This window comes from Pinus tabuliformis, chromosome 3_2 (assembly GCF_031772625.1).
Source record: "Pinus tabuliformis cultivar Carrire ecotype Pingquan chromosome 3_2, CPIR1, whole genome shotgun sequence".
Lineage (NCBI taxonomy): Eukaryota > Viridiplantae > Streptophyta > Pinopsida > Pinales > Pinaceae > Pinus > Pinus tabuliformis.
The window spans coordinates 111,985,930-112,010,301 of NC_142302.1; the positions used below are offsets into that span (position 1 = coordinate 111,985,930).

The following is a 24,372-nucleotide window of genomic DNA, read 5'->3' on the forward strand; positions in this document are numbered from 1 at the left end:
CTAGTTATCCCGGATATCCTCCTCCTGGGGCTGGTCTCATGACCCAGAGTTTTAGGGATCCTAATCGGCAGTTACCGTTTATCGCAACTTTGGACTTACTAAACTTTTCGCGCCTAACGAACGATCCGATTAATTATCTTCCATTTTGGCCGCCAATGCCGAATAAGTTTCCCAGTGACATTCCCAAATTCGAAGGTAAATCAGGAGAGGACCCGTCGAACCATGTGATGACTTACCACCTCTGGTGTGCGTCTAACTCCATCACAGATGATTCGATCCGTCTTAGACTTTTCCAGCGCACTCTAATTGGTCTCGCGGCCAAGTGGTACATTGAGTTACCGCGAGGCACTTTTTATAATTTTAGTCAGTTAGCTACCTCATTTTTATCTCATTTCCAGTTGCTAGTCTGATATGAAAATGGCACGGAATTGTTAACTTCGCTAAAACAGTCCACATCCATGTACATTTCAGATCATATTCATGAGTGGAGACGTTGACGTCGTTTAGTGAAGGTATTTATTCCGGATCAAATCTTGGCTGAGTGGTTTGTAAAATCTTTGTTGCCAAAGATCACTGAAGATGTTGCTAAAGCCGGAGTGGTTACTGAGGAGCAAGTCATTGCTCAAGCACAGTACCTTGACTTGGTTTATACTCAGTCAGGTACGTTACACGAAAAGATCCCCGATCTTCCCAAGTCAAATCAAATCGCTGCAGCTCCTTTGGGATCTCATGCCGCTCATGGTATGATTGCCACGGTTAACACTAAAGGTAAGAAGAAATCCTCCAAGAATTCTTCTCCTATTATAACCTTTCCTGATTCCCCAACAGGAGATTCTTCTGTAGAGATTTTCGCCGATATTCACATTGTAGAGTCATCTACAGCTAAATCAAAATCTGGTGGGAAGAAGAAAGGAAAGAAGAAGAATAAAACGGACAAAAGTTCAAAGGAGAAACCTGAAAAGGCGGAATCCAATGATGAAAAGCGCAAACCTCGTTATCCATGTCTCATTTGTGACGATGAACATTTTACAAGAGACTGCCCCCATCCTGCAGAGGTTGCGAAGATCGTCAAACGTTCCCAAACTCCTGTTGTTTTGAAGGATCCATTTCCAAGTCAAGACAACAAGATGATAGGTTCTTCCTCGAATGCCAATGAAGAACCCATATTGATGATGTCCCATGTTAGGATTGCGACTTGATCGCAAGATTATGGTAGTAAAAGTCCTGTTGATGGTAAAGAAGCAGAATCTTCTCATTCTAATCCATCAACCTCAGCTCTCGGTTCCGATCCACTACAGATCAAGAAACCTAATCTAGACTTGGTAATCAAACCGCCCACTAAGGGTATACTTTGAAAGTCAGCTTTCAATCCACATGCGAGAGCGGCTCAGAACTATAACATTGTTGAGGATTTGGCTATTTCACCCTCAGCAATGTCAGATTTGGAAGTGCTGCAATTATGTCCAGCACAGCGTAAATTACTCTTGTCGGCTATAGGAGTTGTTGACGTTCAGGACCCGAACCTAATAATTTTTTATCTAGAAAATAGTACACCGCGTCTCCCTCATCAAATGGATTTTCAGGTCCCAGTGATAGTAAAAAACAGGCCTATTCACCGGACTGTAATTAGTGAAGGAGCCTCAACGTGTATTATGTCGATACAGTGTTGGAGATCGCTTGGTTCTCCTTCACTAAATCAATCCCCGACAATTCTTAAGGCCTTTGATGGCCGTGGGTTTCATCCTTTTGGCATTCTACAGGATTTGCCTATAGGGGTTGAAGGAAAAATAGTTAGCCTAGACGTGGAGGTGGTTGATGCCCCTCTAGACTACAACCTTCTCTTGGGTCGAAGTTGGTCTTACGCTATGACAGCGGTCGTTTCATCGGTCTTTCGCGTAATAAAGTTTCCACAAAATGGAAAGATCGTAACAATAGACCAGCTGGCTTACTTTTCATCTGACCCAGCCTCTTCGGAGAGTATTCAGCATGTTGGTAAAACGACTATCCCATATAAGGATGTTGGAGTAGGATTAGTTAAAGATGTCGGTTTACTGGGAACTTTTCCTTTTCCTCCAATCAACGCATCATCTTCATTTGCAACTATTCATATGATTACATCAGACACCATTATTTATGATGATCCTTGGATCATCCCTTCTGAATCTGAGATAGACTCATTTGGTAATTCCATGCCTTTGAGTCCATATGAATTTGCCTATGAAGTCGTGCAGTCTTTTGCCGACCTGGGCTCAAGTGAAATTGACTTAATGAATGTGTTCCGTGAGGAATCACTTTTCACATCAACCTCGGATTTAACTACGTTTTCTGAACTTGTTCGCTCTGATGAGTGAATTCGTGAAATCCTATGTGTAGATGATTTACCATGGGAAGATCTCCATCACCGATCTTCGTTTTTACCTGAGGATGATCATTTTGAAAATGATTTCTCATCAATTTTTACAACTGAATATGTCAAGGAACCTCAGAATCCACTGAAACATCCCGATTCAGAGTTAAATTTGGGAAACATCTCTCGAACTATTCCTATTGACATTTCAGTTAAGCCCGAAATTGTTGAAAACATTCATATAGGTGTCTCGTGTACAGATGACGAAATTCAATTATATAAGGCCCTATCTCAAGAATTCTACGACGTGTTTGCCTGGTCCTATGAGGAAATGCCAGGAATTGATCCCGCGATTTTTGTTCATGAGATCAAGACTTACCCGGACGTTAAACCCGTCCGGCAACATTTGCGTCAGATTCACCCACGAAAAGCTGCTGCAATTAAAGCAGAAGTTGAAAAATTGTTGAAAGCAGGTTTCATTTATCCGATCCCATTAACGGATTGGGTATCGAACATTGTTCCGGTTAACAAAAAGCAGGGAACAATAAGAATATGCATCGATTATAGGGACATTAATCGAGCCCATCCAATGGACAATTACCCAATTCCCTATATCGATCAAATCATTTATGATTGTGCCGGCAGCGAAATATTTTCCTTTATGGATGGTTTTTCCGGATACAATCAAATCAACATTCTACCTGCCGATCAACCAAAAATAGCTTTCATTTGTCCATGGGGGACATTTGCTTATTTCAAATTGCCTTTTGGGCTTAAGAATACCGAAGCAACTTTTCAAAGGGCGATGTCTTATGCGTTTCATGACATCAAACACATTGTGCAACCGTATCTCGATGATTTGCCTGCTGATTCATTACATCGAACTGATCACCTCGTCCATTTACGAGCAATCTTTATGAGGTGTAGGTATTATCGTATTCGGTTGAACCCACAAAAATGTGTCTTCTGTATAGAAACGGATCGATTGCTGGGATTTGTAGTTTCGAAAGCCGGCATTCGCATTGATCCCTCAATGGTCGAAGCTATCATCAAATTGCCTCCTCCTTCGAGTCTTCGCCAACTCCAAAGTTTGCAAGGGAAAGAAAACTTTTTATGACGATTAATTCCTAACTAAGCCGAGGCTACAAACGGTTTTACCCAGTTTTTGAAACAAAACACTCAATTCTCTTGGGATGAGATATCTCATAAATCTTTTGATGCACTCAAACACGCGTTGACCCATGCACCGTTGTTGCATCCTCCCAATTACAACCAGGATTACTTCTTGTATCTCGCCGCCTCCCATTCCACCATTGGAATGGTCTTAGTTCAGGAAGATGAATTCGGGACGGAACATGTGATATATTACCTTAGTCGAACGTTAAATCCAACTGAGCTAAAATACTCACATGTGGATAAATTGGCATTGGCAGCCGTTCAAGCTGTCCAACGTTTTTGTCACTACATTTTACTAAGTAAAACTACAGTAATTTCGGATTGCAACCCTATGATTTACATTTTGACCAAACAATTGCTAGGGGGCAAGTACTCTAAATGGATCGTTATCCTGTAGGAGTTCGACTTGGAGTTTGAGAAATCTAAGTCTAAGAAATATTTAGTTTTTGCGGAGTTAATGTGTGACTTCCCGCGTGTTGACACGGAAACCGTGGCAGAGGAGCCCATTGCGGACGAATCTTTGTTTCTAATCAGCACTTTAGATTCGTGGTATGGGGATATCATCGTATATCTCCAGACCCAATCCTTTCGGCCAGAAATTTCAAGGTCGAAACGTCGGAAAGTTCGATTCCAGTCCCAACAATTCAAAATTATTGGAGATACTCTTTATCGTTGTGGGGCAGACTCTATTTTTCGACATTGCTTAACTCACGAAGAGGCTGAAAGGGTTCTAAATGACTGTCACTCTGGAGCATGTGGGGGTCATATGTCTGGGTATGCCATAGGCCAAAAGATATTGCACGCTGGCTATTTCTGGCCATCTTTGTTTAAAGATTGTATTACGGCGGTCCGAAAATGCCACAACTGCCAGATTTTTTATCGTAAGATGTGCGCTCCACCTGCTCCTCTCCACCCTATAATTGTCGTTGGTCCTTTTGTCAAATGGGGTATCGATTTTATTACATGTAACCCTCACTCAGCTGGGGGGCATGCGTATATCATCCTTGCGGTAGATTATTTTACTAAGTGGGCCGAGGCGATGCCTACATTCGAGGCAGACGGCGAAACAACTGCAATTTTCATGTTCAATCATATAATTGCTAGGTTTGGTGTCCCATAAGCAATAATCACTGATCATGGGCATCATTTTTGAAACGTTATGATGACCGAACTTACAGGCCAGCTTGGTTTACTTCACGATAGTTCAACCCCTTATCCACAAGCGAATGGTCTGGTTGAATCCATCAACAAAGTTTTAGTTATCATGATCCGACGAATCATTGCAATTCATCGGTCGAATTGGCACAACATGCTATTTTCAGCGCTTTGGGCATACCGAACCTCAGTAAAAACATTAACAAGGTTCACTCCTTTCCATCTAGTCTATGGTTTGGAAGCCGTGTTACCCATTGAATGTGAAATCCCGTCACTGCAAATGGCCATCGAGTTAATTCCAGCCACTTCCGAAGAGGAAAAGCGTTTGTTATACTTAGCTCAATTAGATGAGAATCGACATGATGTTGCATTGGCGATCGAGACTCACGCAAAACAAATGAAAGATCAGTATGATCGAAATGTGACCCCTCGAAATTTTTCGGAAGGGGATCTAGTCTTAGTTTATGATCAAGCTAATGAGAAATTATGCATTGGAAAATTCATTCCTATGTGGCATGGTCCCTATCTTGTCAAGCGAAAGCTAGCCAAAGGGGCTTATGAATTGGTATACTTTAATGGGGACTCTTTGGGTAAACCGAGAAATGGCCTTTACTTGAAGAGGTATTATGCTTAAAAGAATGGGGTATGAAGATTTTTAGTTAGGATAGTTTTTCTTTCTAGCTGGTGTGTTTCAGTTTAAAAAGTGTGCTTAGCTTAGAGAGTGTTTTTCCGTCATTATTCATGCTTATCTTGGTTTACTCTTAATATCGCAGATGTCGATGCCTCTCTAAACATACATTGGATTTACTGATGGTGCTTGTCGTAATACACGGAACATCTCTTCCGCAGCTTCGGTTATCTATTCGCCCTCTGATGAGTTAGTTTCTATGCATGGGGTAAGCCTCGATCAAACAACAAACAACATTGCAGAGTACAGTGCAGTGATTGAGTTATTGTCTGAATCTATTTCATTTGGGATTCGGAGTTTGATAGTGAGGTTAGATTCCGAACTCATTGTATTACAGCTTAATAGACTGTATGCCATTAGAAATCCAGTGTTATTAAGATTATTTTTGAGAGTGCGTCTCTTGGAACGTGAGTTTGATTATATTGAATATCAGCATATTCCAAGGTCTTTAAATACATTAGCAGATGCAATTGCTTCTCGAATGTTAAATAGACATTTGCAATAATCATACATGTAAATTTAAAACCATTCCTTAACATGATTTACAAGATAAGCCGGTAATAGTGATATATATATAGGAGTGTGTCAAAAAATACATCAAGCTCGATCATAGGTTGAAAAACACCTTATGATCGGCAAAAATGATAAGTACAAAAAACAAAATGTTACATGTGCCCACAATAGGCGATCATCCTATCACTGGTGATGATCTCTATAAGAAACCACTGCACGGGTCACCTTGCAAAGGAACCTCCTAAAAGGTCTCGGGACTCCAATCACGTAGCACTAAAGTCGACGAGGAATGTCGTCTATAGTGGTCTCAGGAATATCTCCTATCAAGCGCTCGAGATGACCCTCCAACTCGGCCAAAACCTTTGTTGATTTGTCCTGTGGGGCTGGCGCGGGTGCAACTAGTTGCCTCCTCTCGAAAAGCCGGAGAGCGGCTGGTCGCTGTGGACCCACATCTGCATTTGAAATTTTTACTATCAGTTTTGAGACGATGGAAAAAAAAAAAAATAAAATAGGAAAAGTTGAAAAGGATTTTACCTGACTCATCCCACTGCTCTCCTGGTGGAAGAGCCATGTCTGGGTCACCACGAAAATCTATCCCAGCATAAGGGAAGTCCTGAATGGAAAAGACCTGGTTTTCCAACCATTGGAAATACTCAGGTTTGAACCGAGCAACCTCTATCCTCTCGTTCGGGTGACGGGCCATGACTGTGACCCATCGCATTAGTTTGGGCTCTCGAGGAAGCCCAGCTCCAATAGTAAGGTGCTGTGGGATCAGCATAGGAACCCTCTCTAGGCCAAAACTCACGACCAAAGCCCCATAACCAAAGGTCTTTAGCCGTCCGCTCTTGGCCCTGGTTAGTTGGCCTTTCACATTGGCCAGCACAGCATTGCACCAATTGAAGATGGTGCCTCGAAAGCAATCAACTGCCATACGCATCTCGGACCCGGTGGCAATATGTAATGCGGTAGCTCCGCAAAGTCTAGTGACAGTAAACGCAATCACCATGAGTTCAGGATGGGATATGGTCTTTATGTCTATCCCTTTGTCTCTAGCCTGGCTGTTGCAGTACTCTAGCCGGAGGCTATCGACAGACTGGCCACCTGGCCTAGTCCCGTGCAGAGTCAAGTCTTCGCCTCTCTTAGGCAAACCAGTCAAGAAATAAATGTCCGCCGGCTCGATTTCGAGCTGGTGGCCACTAATGAAAAAGCACTGGTCTTGTATGCTCCATCTGTCAACCAGCCACTGTAAGAAATCCACCTGAGCCCTCATGCCAGGAATGGTCCAGAATTTGTACAGTCCACACACCCTCAAAGCATCAAGTGAAGGCTGATGATTCCATGCGGCAGCATCCATGTCCTCATGCTCTCGTTCAGGCCAATCTAGCATGATGTACTCTCTGCATCAAGTATAAAGATTAATTAAATTGCTAGAAGATTTTTTGATTGGTCCATTTTTGAGAATCTTTGGGTTCAAAACCCTTGCGGCGGGTTACGCACCCTCCGAGTTAGACACAATGGGGGGTCCGCACTTTTTCTACACGGAAGGTGCGAACCCCGAGCTTTTTCCCAATGGGGAAAAAGTCGGGGTCCGCGGGTCCGCAATGGTAAACTTGCAGACCCCCGCGCGCAGGTTTTGCGCCTAAAAACCCTCCCAAAAAATGAAATAAAGGACTAAAACAAAAAACTAAATGGTTGAAAATGAAGAGTAGGATGATGTGGATTACCTGGAGAAGATGGCGCTCGATTCCGACGGTTGGATTTTCCACAATCTTCACGGGAAGTTTTCTAATCAAAAGCACTATTTTCTCCCCCAAACTCAAACGGTAAAAATGAATCGAAAAAGGCCCTTTTTATAAGTTTTTTGAGTAGATAAATCACAAATTTGTTTATGTTTCACTTTGAAAAGGTATTTTGCGACACTTTTATCTATTTCAAACAGGTATGAGTAATGTTTGTGTTTTTTTGCAGAATAAAGGATTATTCAGGCGAAATCTATCATTTTCGACAGAAAAACATGTAGAGTCATCTTTAAGCTCTTTTCTGACTCCTAAAACATGAAAAGATTGTCGAGTTTTTCTTTTAAACTCGTTAAAACAGAATTAAAAGACGGTCCACTTACAACTCTTTTCCGACCATAAAAACATGAAAAGATTGCCGGATTTTTGTCGTTTCGAATTCGATATTGGTTATAAAACGACGTGCCATTGATCGCTTTTTTACTTTTTCGGGTCAAGGGCACTAATAACGAAAAGTACCCCTTGGTCGTAAAAGATCAAGTGGTTCTCTCAAGTATTATTTTATACTTTTTTGAGCTTGGGAGACACAAATTTACGAAAAAGGTCAACCCTGGAGTCTTCTTAAGTTTCTTCAGACTCTCTAAAATTGAAAAACGCCAAGTTTCTACTATACTGGACTCGTTAAAATTTCACAGTAAAGGACCTGTTCAATTACAAACAGGAACGAACCACTCCTTCTTAGGGTTCGAATGTAAACTAAGTTGGACTCATCCGAAGGATGAGCTTATAATCAAGCAAATGCTATCCTCCTCAAGCTTGTCAAAAATAAAGAGGTACTTGCCAGAAATGGTGGGGGAAAAGAGAGAAAAATGAGTTTGTTTGTATTACTTTGTAACCACTCTTGAACACGACACTTTTATTCACCTGGGTTGGGAAATCCTTTGCCTAACAGTTGATCAAACCACATTGAAAGTCTTCAGCCTGTTTCTGGGTATTAATTTTGGGTCAATTGTCACCAAGGCTCAAGCCATCTGTCATGTCGTTATGTGTTCAAGAGGTCACTGCCAATTAGCCATTCATCTGCAAAATATCTGTCATCCATCTTGACCATCCCTGAGTCAGTCCTTGCAACTAAATTTCTTCAACTTGATCTATGATTTCGTGTTGTGAGCTTGCCTACGACAGATTGCTTTCTATCGACATCAGCTCATTATCTAGAAAGATGATACAGGAATCATCAGTACCTTGAGATCTGCATGCCTCAATGGCAGGTTTCTCCCCTTCAACGATAGTTTACATCATTGACTTTCAATCGAAGGATTCCGTGATATGTTCGACATCAACACATTTATTCACATCTCATGGATTGTACTGGGTACTTTGAGAGCCATTGACATCACTAGTGGTTTCTCTAACACTTGTTAACAGTTTACATCATTGACTGGTAATCAAGTGGTTTCTACCATGTTTGACATCAACACATTTATTCGCATGGATAAAATCGTACTATTTCGGGAAGTAGAAATGAAGACCCTGGATCTAGTTTCCACCATCCAGGCTGCGAGGAATTTTGTATTCATTATATTGTGGACTATTCATAAACAGATGGCTGTGTCCATACTGTGTTCACATGAGTCTATACTTCTGATGTTTTACAAGCTCATTCCTATATCAGAGCAGTAGATATTTTTCTAGTTAGTTTTGATCTGAGTATGGGAATGCCTACCTCAGCGATGATATGATCTCATATGTATATCTTGCATTGAATGTTTTTACAGGCTCCGACCGGGCTCTCCACAAGATGATCCTCGAAATGATAAAGTACTTCACTCTTCCTATATGATAAATGAAATCCTCATCTACTACAGACTTCGCACTTTAGGGGGCAATTTGTTACACAAAAATATCGTCACTATGATTATTTACAGTCAGTATGGGTCTATCATCACTTGTACTGTCCTCCTAAGCAAGTCTAAGACCTCAGCTCTTCAAATCAAGCTTTGGAAATGGGAGAAAGACATTAAAAATCAATGTAACTCTGGTTCCGCACTTTCTCTCATGGTAACCTACGGTCCCGCACCTTCTATGTACAAAAGCTGCGTACCTACCCGCTCTGTCCCTAACGGTGTAGGTGTGGACCCCTGTGAAAGTCAAAGGGCGCAAGTTTTATCTTAAAAAACTCACTTTGGGTTAATTCTAGACTTTTCTAGAAGGAATTTTGACGTGGATTGTTCGCTCTAAGGTGGTTCATGCATCCCAAAAGAGAAGGAGCTAATCCCTTGACTAAAGGAGCTATCCCTTTGAAGGAGGGTTTTATCCCTTTGAAGGAGGACCTAGTAACTTCCCTCCATTGCACTATAAATACAGGCATTAGGGTGAGGACTAGGGAGGTTAGAAGCTGAACATTTTGAGGGTAAATGCTGGTGAAATTAAGACTTCCTAGTTGAGCTTAAGAGGAGAGATGACATACCTTTTTGGCTTCAATGGGGAGTGAGTGAAACTTGTCAAAGTAGAGGAGACTTCTTGTTGGACCCTGGGAGGAGCTTGTACAGCGTCAAGGCAAAGGTTGTAAAGTTCTTCTTCTTTTGAATTAATACAATCAAACTCATTTTTCTCAACAAGTATCTTATGTTATTTGTTTCATGGACTCCTTGACTTTCATGTTAAATATGTTTTATGCAATTCGTTTTTCAGGTGCTATTTAATTTGTTTGCCTTGTTTGTGTTTGCAGATTGGCGGAAAGGAGCTCATTTGGATTAAAGGAGCGAGGGCATCCACAAGCTTGCATTGGACCAAAGGTAGGCCCTAAAAACACTTGTTTGCTATTGTTTATTAAAGCATATTTAGAGAAAGATAGTGTCTGGTTGGTTTGCTTGTCATTAGGTCTTCTTTAGATTCTAGGAAGGTCTATCTTGTCCGCAAGATCGACTCATTCCGTGCGACAATGCGTATATCCTCTATATATGTGAAACTTCCGTATATGCACATATACAAAAGCTAAGTATATAAAGAAGTTGTGCACAACTTCCATAATATGCATACAAAACAGTCCATATATATGCTCAACTTCTTTACTTGCACATATCTTCCATATATGCAGAACTTTTATATGTGTGCATATTCTTTCTACATGTGTATCTTACGTATATTCACATACCTTCCATATATACACATATTCAGAAGATATGCACATATACTTGAAACGTATATATGAAAGCTACACATATACAGAAGATATGTGCATATATTATGTGCATGTGAAACTTCCGCATATACGCATATCCTCCATATAGGCATATTTGACAGCCTCCATATGCACATATCTTATGTGCCTATACTGAAGAAGTGCATATACGGAAGACATGCACATATACGGACGCTAGAGTTCTACACGACTTCTTTATATGCGTATATCTTCCATTTATGCACATATCTTCCTTATATGCACATTTTTTTCCTTATATGCAATTTCTTTTCTTTATATGTGCGTATATTTTGTAAATGTGCATACCTTCTCTACAGTGCACAACCTCTGTGTATGCATATAACATAAGTTGTGCGCATATGGAAAATACACATATATATTGGAGTTTTGTATATATGAAGGTTGCAGTTGTACGTGTGTATGTGCATATACGAAAAATATGCACATATAAAAAAGCCTCACATATATGAAGGATATACAAGTATACGAAAGTTGCGCATATATCAAAAGGTTCACCAATATAGAGAGGAAGCAAGTGTTTCATAAGGAACTCCAACATGTGGAATTCATAGGATAATGGTATGATGCCATAAGGGATGAAGCAAATCATGGAGTTGAAGCTCTTTTCAATCGAGAAAGTTGTTGAAATAATTGTAGATAACCTAAAGGTAAAATAGGTATGTATGCTTGTATTCAATATTATAAAGTCATGTTGTATGGTTGTAGGTAACATGGATCACTACTCTATCTTGAGAAGCATGATCAAAGAAAAGGAATCTCCTCCCATGAAAGTCGATGCTGTAAGGCATGTGTCACACTAGATGAAATCAACATAATATGTCCTCATATGGAATATGAGGTGGTTGACAGCAACTAGAGGAACTCTGATTGGAAGTTCCTAGGAATGTCATGTGTGAAGAAAGAAATGAAGAGAGCATAGACTATGCAACCATGGAAGAAGGCAGTCAACACATTCCAAGAAGTGAAAGATTTGACTATGAAACATCCCTGAAAGATATGGATAATCTAATGGAAGTCTGCAAAAGATGGAGATCCTTGACAATATATATATATATATATATATATATATAAGAGATGTGTGAACATGTAAGAAGGATGTTAATGCCAAAAGGAAGATGTCATGATGAAACACCATCACAAAGGTGATTTTGATTTAAGTGTTCATTTCATATTTTTTAACAATATCTGGATGGTCTTATGTAGGTCTTCCAAGAACGCCATGTAGAAGGGTGTAAGATCCTTCCAAATAAGATAGCATGAAGAAGGAAACTTGACTGATGGATCACTTTCTGATGAAAGGAATGATGACATGACTGACTCATGGATGAAAGTGATGCATGGTTTGTGACCTATGAAGATGTCCCAAAAGATGAAGACTACTTGACAAATAAATTCATGACATCAAAGGAAGGATCTCTTCAAGCGATTGGTTTTGTTTCCGTCTACACTTGAGCAGCTGTTGTAGGTCCCTAATTAAGAGGGATCATGGAAGAAAGTTTCTTAATTGGAAGAAACTTAGAAATTCCTAAGCCAAGAGGGAGCTTAGGTACATTCCTTCTGTAGGAATGAGTACATTCCTTTATTGGAATAGATATGTCCTCCATAATTAATAGGGAGAGATAGACACATCATTATTGTCTTCACTGGGAAGAAAGAATGAAGGACTGGTTAAATATCTGGCATCCGATCCTCTTTAAAGATGAGATAAGGCATCCAAGATAAGAGTAGTCGTAGAGGACCTGTATTCTTTGAGGATTGGGAATCTAAGATAAGAATAGTCCTAATGGAACATAGCCTAAGAACTCGGGTGGGGTATGTTCAGGGAGAGATAATGATGAGAGTGTCTATAAATCATTGGTCTCGCCAACATTGAGCTTAGATCCTGTGGAGAGATAGAGCTATTAGTCAAGGCTTTTCTATGTGACAGTGTTGGTTGATATGATGCTATAAAGATGGGATACCAATATGATTCTTCTTATGAGAAATTCTTCATTGAGAATGGCCAAGTACCATTATGAATACCTCCCTAGTTAAGAGGAAGTGTTGAAAAGTGTAACTAGGTTCGGTCTTCATAATGACATGTGTAATTATGTTTTTTGTGTAATTTATGTAAAGAAGAAAAATAAAATGATTGTATGCTTGACTCATGGGTTTCATGAGAAAGAAGTTTTCATTTTAGATGGATCCCATTAAGAGCCTTTAGGATTTGTCATAAGAGTCAAATAGAGTCAATTTCATGTATGAAGAACCATTCTTGGTCCTGTTACAAATGTATATGAGTCAATAGAATGGTCGAGTAGCCCTCCAAAGACAGGCACAAGTTCTCCTCTTCAATTCGACCTCTAGATAAAGTGAATAACTCATGTGGGCTTCACCTTATGGAGACACACATATTCATATAAACATGTCGACTTATCTATATAGAAAAGCCACTATATATGTGTGTGAAGGGTCTTTGCATTTCCACACGAGACAAGTTCGAATATCAGTTCAGTGAAGAAGCTCAGATAAGCTATAGGATTGCAGAGGCAAGTTTGCTAAAGGAGCTTGGATAAAGATATAATATTGCAGAGGTAAGTTTGGTGTTATCTCACAGTCAAGGAGTTCGGGTATACCTCTGAGATTCAGATAACAATTATAATGACAACTTCGGTGTTACCACAATTCAGAGCTACCACAACAAGAAGAGTTTGAAGGTCTCATAATTTGGTATCATTACACTTTAATGCTACCACAGTGAGAAGGGTTTGATGCCTCACAACTTAGGTGCCATTATATTGCAGTATTACGCAGTGAGGAAGTCTCTATACTACCATAGAGAAAAGGTCACGGTGAGTAAAGAGATCTCAGTCTCGGTGATGATGATATCTCGGTGTTAAGGAGGTCGAAGCAGAAGGGAAGTCAAGAGGAAGAAAAGAGAATAATATTGATAGTCAATAGAACTAGTGTCTTAGTCTTGGAGTGGAAAATAGGTAAAGGGCCTTGGTCTTGGTATTCGTCAATTTGAATCTCTATAAGAAGAATTTTTGCAGGTTTTCCTTTCAGAGAGTGAGAGGTTTTGGTCCTAACTCATAGCCTACAATATGTGTCTCTTGTCTATTTATGTTCATGCATTTGTTGTTGTTTAATGAAGAAGAACACTAATAACTTAAGAAAATATTATTCTAATCTAAATTTGTAAAAAGAACCCATGAGAAGTTACTAATTGAAGAGAAATCACCTAATACTTGATTCCCTAGATTTCTCAACAACATACAAAGAGGCATATTCAGAAGATGAGGACTTCAATTAGGTGTATCAGTAATTGCAGAGTGAGATTCATGTGCATGATGGTGACAACACCATTAACTACCATCTCTAGGATGGGTTACTCTATAGGCTAGATAAGCTATGTGTTCCTAAAGGTGAACATTTATAGCTGACTAGAGAGGCTCACACCTCCAATGATTCAGGGAACATTGGTGTAGGGAAGACCATGGCTAACTAGCAAAGGTATGTGTATTGGCCTAGGATATAAGAGTATGTAGCTAGGTTCATAAAATGGTGCATGCTTTACTATACCAACAAGCCTAGCAACAAGAAACAGGGTTTGTATCATCCCTTACCTGTACCTACTCGTCCTTGGGAAAGAATTTCCATGGAATTTGTGGGAGGTTTACAGACAACCAGGAAGGGACATGACTACATGTTCATGGTATTGACATGTTCAGAAAGATGTGTGTTTTGATGCCCTGTAAAAAGTCCATCAACTGACAAGAAGCAACAAACTTGTTCTTTGGACAAGTTTGGGTGCACTTTGGGATACCAAGGAGCATCATTTCAAACAAGGACACAAGATTTCTCAGTGTAATATGGACTACATTGTGGGAGAAGATAGACAAAACGTTGAAGAGATCTACAACATTCCATCCATAGACAGATGGGCAGACATAAGTAGTCAACATGACTTTGGTACAACTTCTGAGGGCATACAACTAGAAGCATTCAAAGACTTGGGATGAAATTATGGTATATATACAACATTCTTATAATAGAGCAGTCCACAGTTCTAGAGGAAAGTCCCCACTTGAGACTTGTTTTGGATATTTTCCACCTTCACCTTTGGATATTTCATATGGGCAGCAAGAAGGAGTGAGGGAAGATCTTACAGGAGATGGTTTGAGGGCTGAAAATCTTATAGAGAAGGTGAGATATATCCATCTAAAGGTACATGAAGTATAAGGTCAGGGATCGAAATAAAGAAATCATTCAAGGTGGGAGATAGAGTATGGATACATTTGAACAAGGAGAGGCTGGAGGGGCTTGACAAGAAAATCAAGGCTCTAAGGTATGTCTCTTTGAGATACTCGAAAAGGTGGGTGATAATTCCTATCGACTCATTTTACCACCATATTTGTGCATTTAATCAATTGTGAATGTAGATAATTTGAAACTCTACGAGCCTTCCATGCTAGATTAGGAAGAGGAACAGGTCCTACCTTCCATGGAGGATTTGGCACTAGACGCTCACGCAAACTTTACAGAAGATACAATTTTTCAAAAGAGGTCCAGAACTACAAGAAATGGGCAACATAACCTTTGTAAGAATGGGTTGAAGGGACAACTTCAAGGCAAAGTTAAATGGTACACTAGAGAGAAGGTGGAAGGACAAATTTCCTCACCTCAATTAGTAAAACAAATTGGGGACCAAAATCCTCCAAAAATGGGGAGGTGTGATCTGAATTGGATAATTATATTGTTTTTCATCCATATCGATGCATTTGAGGTGGAAAAAGTGGAGAGATCAGCTCATAGGACCGTTTTTACCAATGGGACCCAGTTTGGTGAAATGGGGTCTAAAACATTCTCGGAACATTTTGAGGCATCAAAGGACCTTTTTGGGGGGTAAAAATTTACCACTTTAGCACCGCACCTTTTCATGCTACTCAACACACAAATACCTTTCCAACGGCGCATGAATCACGTTAATCAGAGTCTGTATGCAAAAGTTTTGCCACTCATAAGTTAACCTTCCTATTTTCACACCTATAGTTTGGGAGGACGTTGCGTCAGATCCCATTATTCATGGAAAAGGGGATAGCCATGTGTTTGTGATGTAAAATACTCTAGAAGAGTCTATTTTGTAACACTAGTTAAGAGTTGATGTAGTCATACTTAAACACTAGTGGGCTATCAAGTTGTGTTATAGCGGGGCCACTCGGAGGAAGAGGCATTCCATTCTTTCAAGAGAATTTTGTTCTATAGTTGAGCAAAGATAGTCATGAGAGATAGGAGGTAGAGCACACAGAGAGGATATGTGCACTGTAGCAGCCCACAGGCCATGGGAATTACATATTTCTAGACACAAAAAGGGAGCAAAGCGACCTCGCCTTCCAGTTGGGTTTTCTCCTGAAAGGGTTTCCCATGGAGCATATCTGGTGCCTTATGTGTGTGTGAGCCTATTTTTTCGTTCTCTACTTTTCTGCATAATTCATATTCACATGCATGCACTAATTATAGTTAAATCCAAAGATAGTAAAGTTTAATAAACTGTAATAGTGTAAAATTTTAGTATTTTAATATAATATTATTAGACCTATTGTGACAAACTGTCTAGTGGAATATCCACAACAGTTTATGGATCAATTGAAGCCATGAATTAACATTATAAATCCTATGAGTAATATTATACCCTATTAATATGAAACCTTAGATGAATAAACCTAAGGTATTCATATTATAACCTAAGGGAATAATAAACCCAAGGGATTTATGCTAAAGAAACAAGGGATTGATATTATAAACCCTAAGGAATAACAAACCAAAGGGATCAATACTAAAAACTCAAGGAAATAATATTAAACCCAAGGGATTAATATTATAAACCTAAGGTATATAAACCCTAAGATAAATAATATAAACCCTAAAATAAGCATGGCTCACCATGGTTTACCAAGGATTATTTTCATATTGATGCAATCTTTGTCCCAACGCGACATTGGACCATGGTTGATCATGATTGATTTTCATATGGAGATAATCTTTGCACAATATGACGTTACACCATGGTTGATTTTCATTTTGAGAAAATATTTTTCAGAATGTGACATTGGACCATGGTTGACCATGATTATAAACCCTAGGGTTTATAATAAAACCAAGAATTAATATGATAAGCCCAAGGGATTAATACTAAAAGCCCTGGGGATTATAAATTCAAGGTATATAAACCCTAAGATAAATATTATAAACCATAAATTAATCATCATTCACCATGGTTTACCAAGGATGATTTTAATATTGAGGCAATCTTTGTCACAATGCGATGTTGGACCATGGTTGACTGTGATTGATTTTCATATTGAGACAATCTTTGTAACAATGCGATGCTAAACCATTGTTGATTTTCATTTTGAGCAAATATTTGTCAGAATGTGACATTGGACCATGGTTGACCATGATTATAAACCCTAGGGATTTATATTAAAGCCAATGATTAACATTATAAACCAAAGGAATTAATACTGGAAATCCTATGTATTATAAATATTAGATTAGTATAATAATGGTTAATAACATTATTTTTTATTATTTTTAATAATATTTTGACATTATGGTTGAGAGTGATTATAAACCCTAAGAATTATAATATCAAGTTTCATATTATTGGTTAATTTTTTTAGCTCTATAAACAATGATATAAACTTAATATTGTTGGTCATTATTGGTTATTATAAGGTTAATCATCTTTATAAACCCTATGAATTATTGTGTTATAATAATATTAGATTAGTATAATAATGGTTAGTAACATTATTATTTATTATTTTTATAATAATTTATAAAAACTAAAAAATAATAATGTTATTAACCATTATTATTTATGGTTAATTTAATGGTTAATAAAATTATTATTTAATATTAACCATTCCAATGGCTAGGTCTATTAACATTTATAAATACCAATAATGTTAAGGTTAATATTATTGTTTATAAATCTAATGAAATGATTATAACATTGAGTTTAATATTAGGGCTTATAATATAGGGTTTATTTTAAATGGTTTATTATAAGTGGTAATATTAATGAGCCATTGGTTATGGAAAAGATTAATTAGAAAAATCATTAAAGTGTCCAATTCCAATAAGGCACCTTTATAATATCAATATTATTAACTTTATAATATCATGTTATTAACTTTATAATAATTTCATTAGCTCTATAAACAATAATATTAACCTTAACATTATTAATCTATAAATATAAACAGTAATTTTATAGAATTATTATTATTTTGTAATGACAACTTTATATTATGATTAATTTTTTATTGTTACCGTTTATTACTTACTCAAATTTTAATGTTCACTCAAAATACATTTTATTACCGATATTCATGAATTAAACACAATGTATCTTAATATTAAAAACCCAAATATTTAATACCATATTGGTAAATGTGGTTGTGTTACTACTATTTTTTTTTTTTACTATGATGTGCAATGCTTAAAAAAAACACAGAAAACTTGAAGTGCCTCTTAAAACACCATTACATAACAATATATTTAATACAACAAATAATGTAAATAAAAAGATAAAGATTATAATCTAAATGGGATATATATATATATATATATATATATATATATATATACTGTAACATAACGTCATTTAAAAAAACTAATAAACAAATTAGAGCGATTTAAGAAAAAATTCAAAAATAAATAAAGCAGAAAATGATAAACTTATAATTAAAAAAACCAAATAAACATCAATATAACCAATAATAACTAAAAATAAAACAAAAGAAAAAGTATAATGTAAATGAATAAAGCATAACTTAACACAAAAAAACCACCGAAAACAACCATATAAAAACAATATAATTTAGTAAAAAAAACAAAAAAAACAACCATATAACAAAATGTAACCCACGAAAGACAAAACAAAAAATATAATGTAAATGAATAAACCATAACCTAATCGATTTTTTAGCACTTAATATGAATAATGTAGAGCTTCATATAAATCCTACGAAAAATAGTTTAAATGCCATATAATGATGTAATCCAACCCTGAGTTCTCTTTCATCCAATTTTCGCAGAACGTTTTTTGGTTTTGTGTCTCATGATGCGTCGTTGTTCTTCTCTCCATAATTAGTATAAACACAATTGTGTAAAAATATATATGCTTTTAGGCAGAGTTTAAATTAATTGTTGATTTTTTTAGAGAAGTGATGCAAAAGTGAAATAAATTTTTAAAATACATTAAAACATATAATAAACATCAAAACAATGCAAGTTATTATTTTCTTACTCTATTTAATATTGATTATTAAAAAAAAACATCATGTTTAGGGGAGGAAAGAAGAAGAAAAAGACATCTTAAAATAAACCGCTATCTACTTCTAATATTAAAGCATATCGACCTTAACATTCAAGCATACACGCAGATTCTAAGATGTTCTAAAGAATGGTAGCTAAGTTGATTCATGAAAGATGTATTGAATATCAGAAACCATAATTATTTTTATGATGACAATGTTTTTATTGGGTATATGGTTTTAAATTTTATTGTAAAATTTGTTACTATAATAACAAAGAGAAAAATATTTGAAAGGGGAAAAATATATATAACTTTAAAGTTAACTAGTTAATTCTAAGATGATGAAGGGAAAAGTAGTTGAGGTTATTTATGAGAAATTTATTTATAATGACAATACTTCTACTTATACATCATTTTAAATTTCTTTGCATAATTTGTTACTATAATGACAAAAATAATCTTCTATTCTATAAATATTTTATCTTCTACACTATAATGCTTTTATCTTCTACTAGTGTCCATATGCCAAGAATACACTCGAAAATCCCACTTGAGACAAACTTTGGGTAAAACTACTATTGCTAGATTCGTTAAGACAAACTGTAGGTAAAAGTAATACTAGATTATGTATACTATATTTCAAATCAGGTGGATTTTTTTAGTGAAGATATGGCCAAAAATTTAGAAATCACTATGATTGTTGTTGGGTTTATAATTCCTATATGAAATAATTCCTAAAATAAGGTGGCTATTTCCCTTTTAAAAACTCACATTTATCTATATAAAATCAATCAAAAGGAAAAATGAAAAAATATTTTGTATCTTAAAAGTCAATAAAAATAACTAAAAGGGAAGGGATACAAAAATAGGAAATCCAAAGCAACTAGGATTTAAAACATGACATTATTAATTGTAACTTAAAACATCTCAACTACATAGAATTAATTATTAATTTATTTATTTCAAATATAAATTTGTTCCTTCCTTATATCATTTAATTATCTTAATAAATTTATCTCTACAATTATTTTAACCATTAATAAACTTATGATAAAATATAAAGCAATACAATATTCATAATAAATTACAAAGACCTGTCAAAAACTCTAATTATTAAAAAGTAACCCTCAACTACAACAAACAATCCTCATTACAAAAAAAATCCACACTAAGTATTATAGATTCAGAACCCTTTAAAATAATTTAAATACATGTTATGGATTCGTAACCTATAAATCTATTATACAAGTTATATACTCATAACTTATAAAGAAAAAACCTACAAGGATCTCCATTAAAACTCATTAAGTGAACATTAAAACTGAGAAGAAAAAAAATATGGATAACACTCCTTTCAAACTATAAGCAGCCTAGCAACCAAGGTAAATTTTCAAACCATAAAAACATTTTTCCATAATAAAAATTGCAAAAGATAAATGAAAATTTCCAAAAAAATACCTTCTCATTTCAGAATTGAAAGTAAAATAGAAAGAGCCAAAGTATAAGGCATAAATAGGAACAGAGATAAGAAAATTTACTCTCTCTGTCGCTTCCATGACCGACAAATTTCAAATTTTGTAAACGCATACGTTTCAAATTTTGTAAATGCATACGTTTCAAAATATAACTCACTGCCAGACGTTTCATAATGAATGCAACCACGTTTCATCCTATTATATTTATTTATTTATTTTTTGTTTTGAAAAACACTTTTCTAATACACCATTTTATATCGAGACAAAGTTTACTCTATCATTCAAAAATATATTATTCATTACAAAATGAGAAACTTTTTTTTACACAAAAAACTAATTATAGCTCTAATGTGTTCAAGTTACCTAAACATGGTGAATTGTTTTAGTTCTCAAAGTGGTAAGCCTAGTGGGTTTAGTAAGAGCAATACTAGTTGAGCATATATGCTCTATGTATTGTTTTCGAGACTTGAACCCTCGTGCTTTCAAGTCTTTTGGTGTAATTTTCGTTCTTTTCATCATCCCAAGATCATTTTCCCTTTTTGCCTTCTGCAAAAGTTAGAACATAATCAATAATATGCAAATTGATATCAACATAATAGAAAAATGGGTTAAAAATATGTAATATAGTATGGAAATAATTAATAGATGGGCACCATGCAAAATGGAAGAAGACACAATGCATTGAAAAGCTATGCAATTATAATGTATGATAAATTATATGTCAATATATTATGAGTTATGGTATAGGGTATACAACTTCTCCCAAATTCCCTTGAAGACGAGGTGAACATCGTAATTGTTGCGAACAATGTGGCTTTGGATGCAACACTTGCTTGCTATCTATTATATGTGGATGGCTTTGAGGAGATGCATATTCTTTATTATAGACACAAGAGAGTAAGTAGAGATATATAATTATGAATCTCAAACCAAATTAAATGTAAAAACTAATTAACAATCATAAAGAATTATTTAAATAAATACTTAATCCATCTCACTTACGTTCTTTTCAAGACCATTATCATGTTCTGGTGTTTCAAATGATTGTAATGGTTCCAAAAACGGTACCTGCATCCATTTTCCTTATTATCATCCTAGTAAAATATAATAATAAATAAGAAAAGAAATCTAAAAAATAAAATATTTGTTTTCTTGCTTGTCATCCTAGTAAAATACATTAATCTGTATGCTAATGTTGATGTGAAATAGTTTGTACGGAAACAAAACTTACTTCTTCCAAAACCTGTTGAAATCTAGGTGAATGTCACAATGGTTCACAACTTGATGTGTGTTGGGTTTCCGAGTTACTAGATTTAAAATTAGTGGCCAAATAATGTGGAGACATCTCTATGGAATTATCATTATGCTAAAAATATCAATAAAAATGGGAAATTAGTATACAATTGATAATAAAAATAAACATGTCATTTAGTGTGAAAATGTCTTGGAAATAAAACCAAGCAAAAATTATACTTATGTGAGTGTGCATCTACCTCTTCTTCCCCTACATCATTAAAAATCCCTTCTCTTTCTTTTTGTTGCAAAGCAATTTCTATGCACTTATTAGTGTCCATACGTCTATGAGGTAGACTTTGCTCCCAATGATTCAAGGTCTCTTTGATTTTGAGTTTTGAGGCATCATCAAACTCATCAATCGTAGAAACTAACTATATAAAACATTCAACAAATTTAACATGTAATTATAAATTTATGTTATTATAACAAGACATGCATAACCATGCCAATAAATACTTACAGTAGAAATAATTTCTTCATGAACGAATCTTTTATATGCTTGTTTGCGCGCATGACATAACCTTGCATCTACATCATATTTTATCTTTTCATTCTATTTTATAATCTTGCTTGGCGACTTGACACTGCGTCTAGCATTCTAGTCTCTTTGTCTCCCCCTTGGATGTGGAGGAATAGGAAGGAGATTGTGCATCATTATGTGATGGTGATTAGGTCCACTTAATTTCAATCGAGTGAATATACCGACACAATCTCCAATTAAACAAGAAAAAATATATTTGGTACCTTGGACAATGACATTCCATTCATGTTGATTTTCCTCCATATTCTCAATTCCCTACACATTCAATAACCTAATAGGATCAAATAACTGAGCAAACCAGATCAAATACTCTGCCAAAATAGTTTAATTTATTAGACATTTTCAATCAACCCAGCTGAAATAAAATCCATGCTATTAACTCCTCCCACACAAACACAGAACATAGAAATTTAATACTTATCAAGGAAAAAAAGTGCACCTACCAGGCGATTGGGTTCTGAGAAAGACAACTAGTGTAATTCACTCCTTAAGACAAACAAAAACCATAACAATAACCCAAAAGAGTATAAAAAATAAAAAGAAAGAAAGAAGAAAGAAACTAACCATATGGTTACTTAGCAGAAAATTCAAATACAAAAACACAAGACCCCAAATCAAAAAATCAAAAAAGGTCTAAAAATCTGAAATTATTATAAGAGTGCTCCTAATACATATCATTATGATAGTGATAGCTATACTCTCGATGTTAACATGCAGGTCACAATTGCATTTAATCATTTTGAAGGTCTTGTGTAGAGAATTCCTAGGTAAATAAATCCCCATTTTCCCTCCATTTCAGGGGTTGTGGTTGTATCATCAAGAAATGAATATCAATGAATGGATGAATGAATGCAGGTGCAGGCATGGATACTTCCATGTGGTAAACAATGACTACACTCACTGGGAAATGTACGCAATTGGGGGCAGTGCAAACCCCACAATCAACAGTCAATGCAATAGATTTGCGGCACCTGCAAGCCCCTTTTCCAAAGATGTGCTTATTGCTAAAACACATTTACTTACTCAGATTTTATATGTAGATCCAACTATTATTTATTCTAATTTTAGATTAAACTGGCACAGATCTAGCTTTAAATTTGGATATATTAAGATAGAAACATGGATAAATAGATCTTCAGATCCAAAATTAAGATGCAACTACATGTAAGATCTACGTTAATTTTGTGAGATTAATGGGATTGCAGGTAACAAAGAGGGAAGAGAACAATGTGAATGAATGGAAGCAGCGGAACAGGAGATTAGAAGGAGATATTCTACTGAACGGTGCATATTTTGTTCCATCGGGAGTAGGAACAACCTCAGCGTATGCAAAAGCATCGAGTCTGAGATCTAGACCTTCCAGCCTCGTCCAACCGCTCACCGCAACTGCAGGTGTACTCACTTGTAGGAGAGGAGCTTGCTACTCACACCCTCAAATACTAACCCATTTACTGACCACCAAGTTCAACCGACTAGTGAATATGAAGTAATCATTATTTTGGTAATTAAGCATCTCCCATTAATGCCATATCTGGTGATTTGGGGCCTTTTCAAAATTTCCCATCATTGTGTATTGTATTGTTTGGAGAGTGATAAGTGCCTCCACATTTTCATTAGCAACCTCGGCCTACAGTATGCTACAATCATTAAACTCACAAGCTTTACAACTCGGAATGCAGTTGTTTTCTAGAAGCAAAATCAATATGTGCAACTTCCCACCAATGCAAAGATCTGGAGGAATGAAACCAGTAAGCTTGTTGGAAGAGAGATCCACCTCCAGAAGATTAGAGTTCCTTCCTAGCTATTGGGGAATCCCGCTAGTGAAGTTATCTCCCCATATATGCAAAATTTCAAGGTTGGGTAGGTCACCGATGAAGGAAGGAATGCTTCCATGAGCCTATTTCTGAATAGATT

At 36.3% G+C, this 24,372-nt stretch overlaps 1 pseudogene; it reads left to right on the forward strand.

Moving 5' to 3' along the window:
* Positions 1-23,948, forward strand: part of LOC149180081 (putative pectate lyase 18) — an 88,687-nt pseudogene extending 64,739 nt beyond the window's left edge.
* Positions 23,949-24,372: the final 424 nt, after the last annotated feature.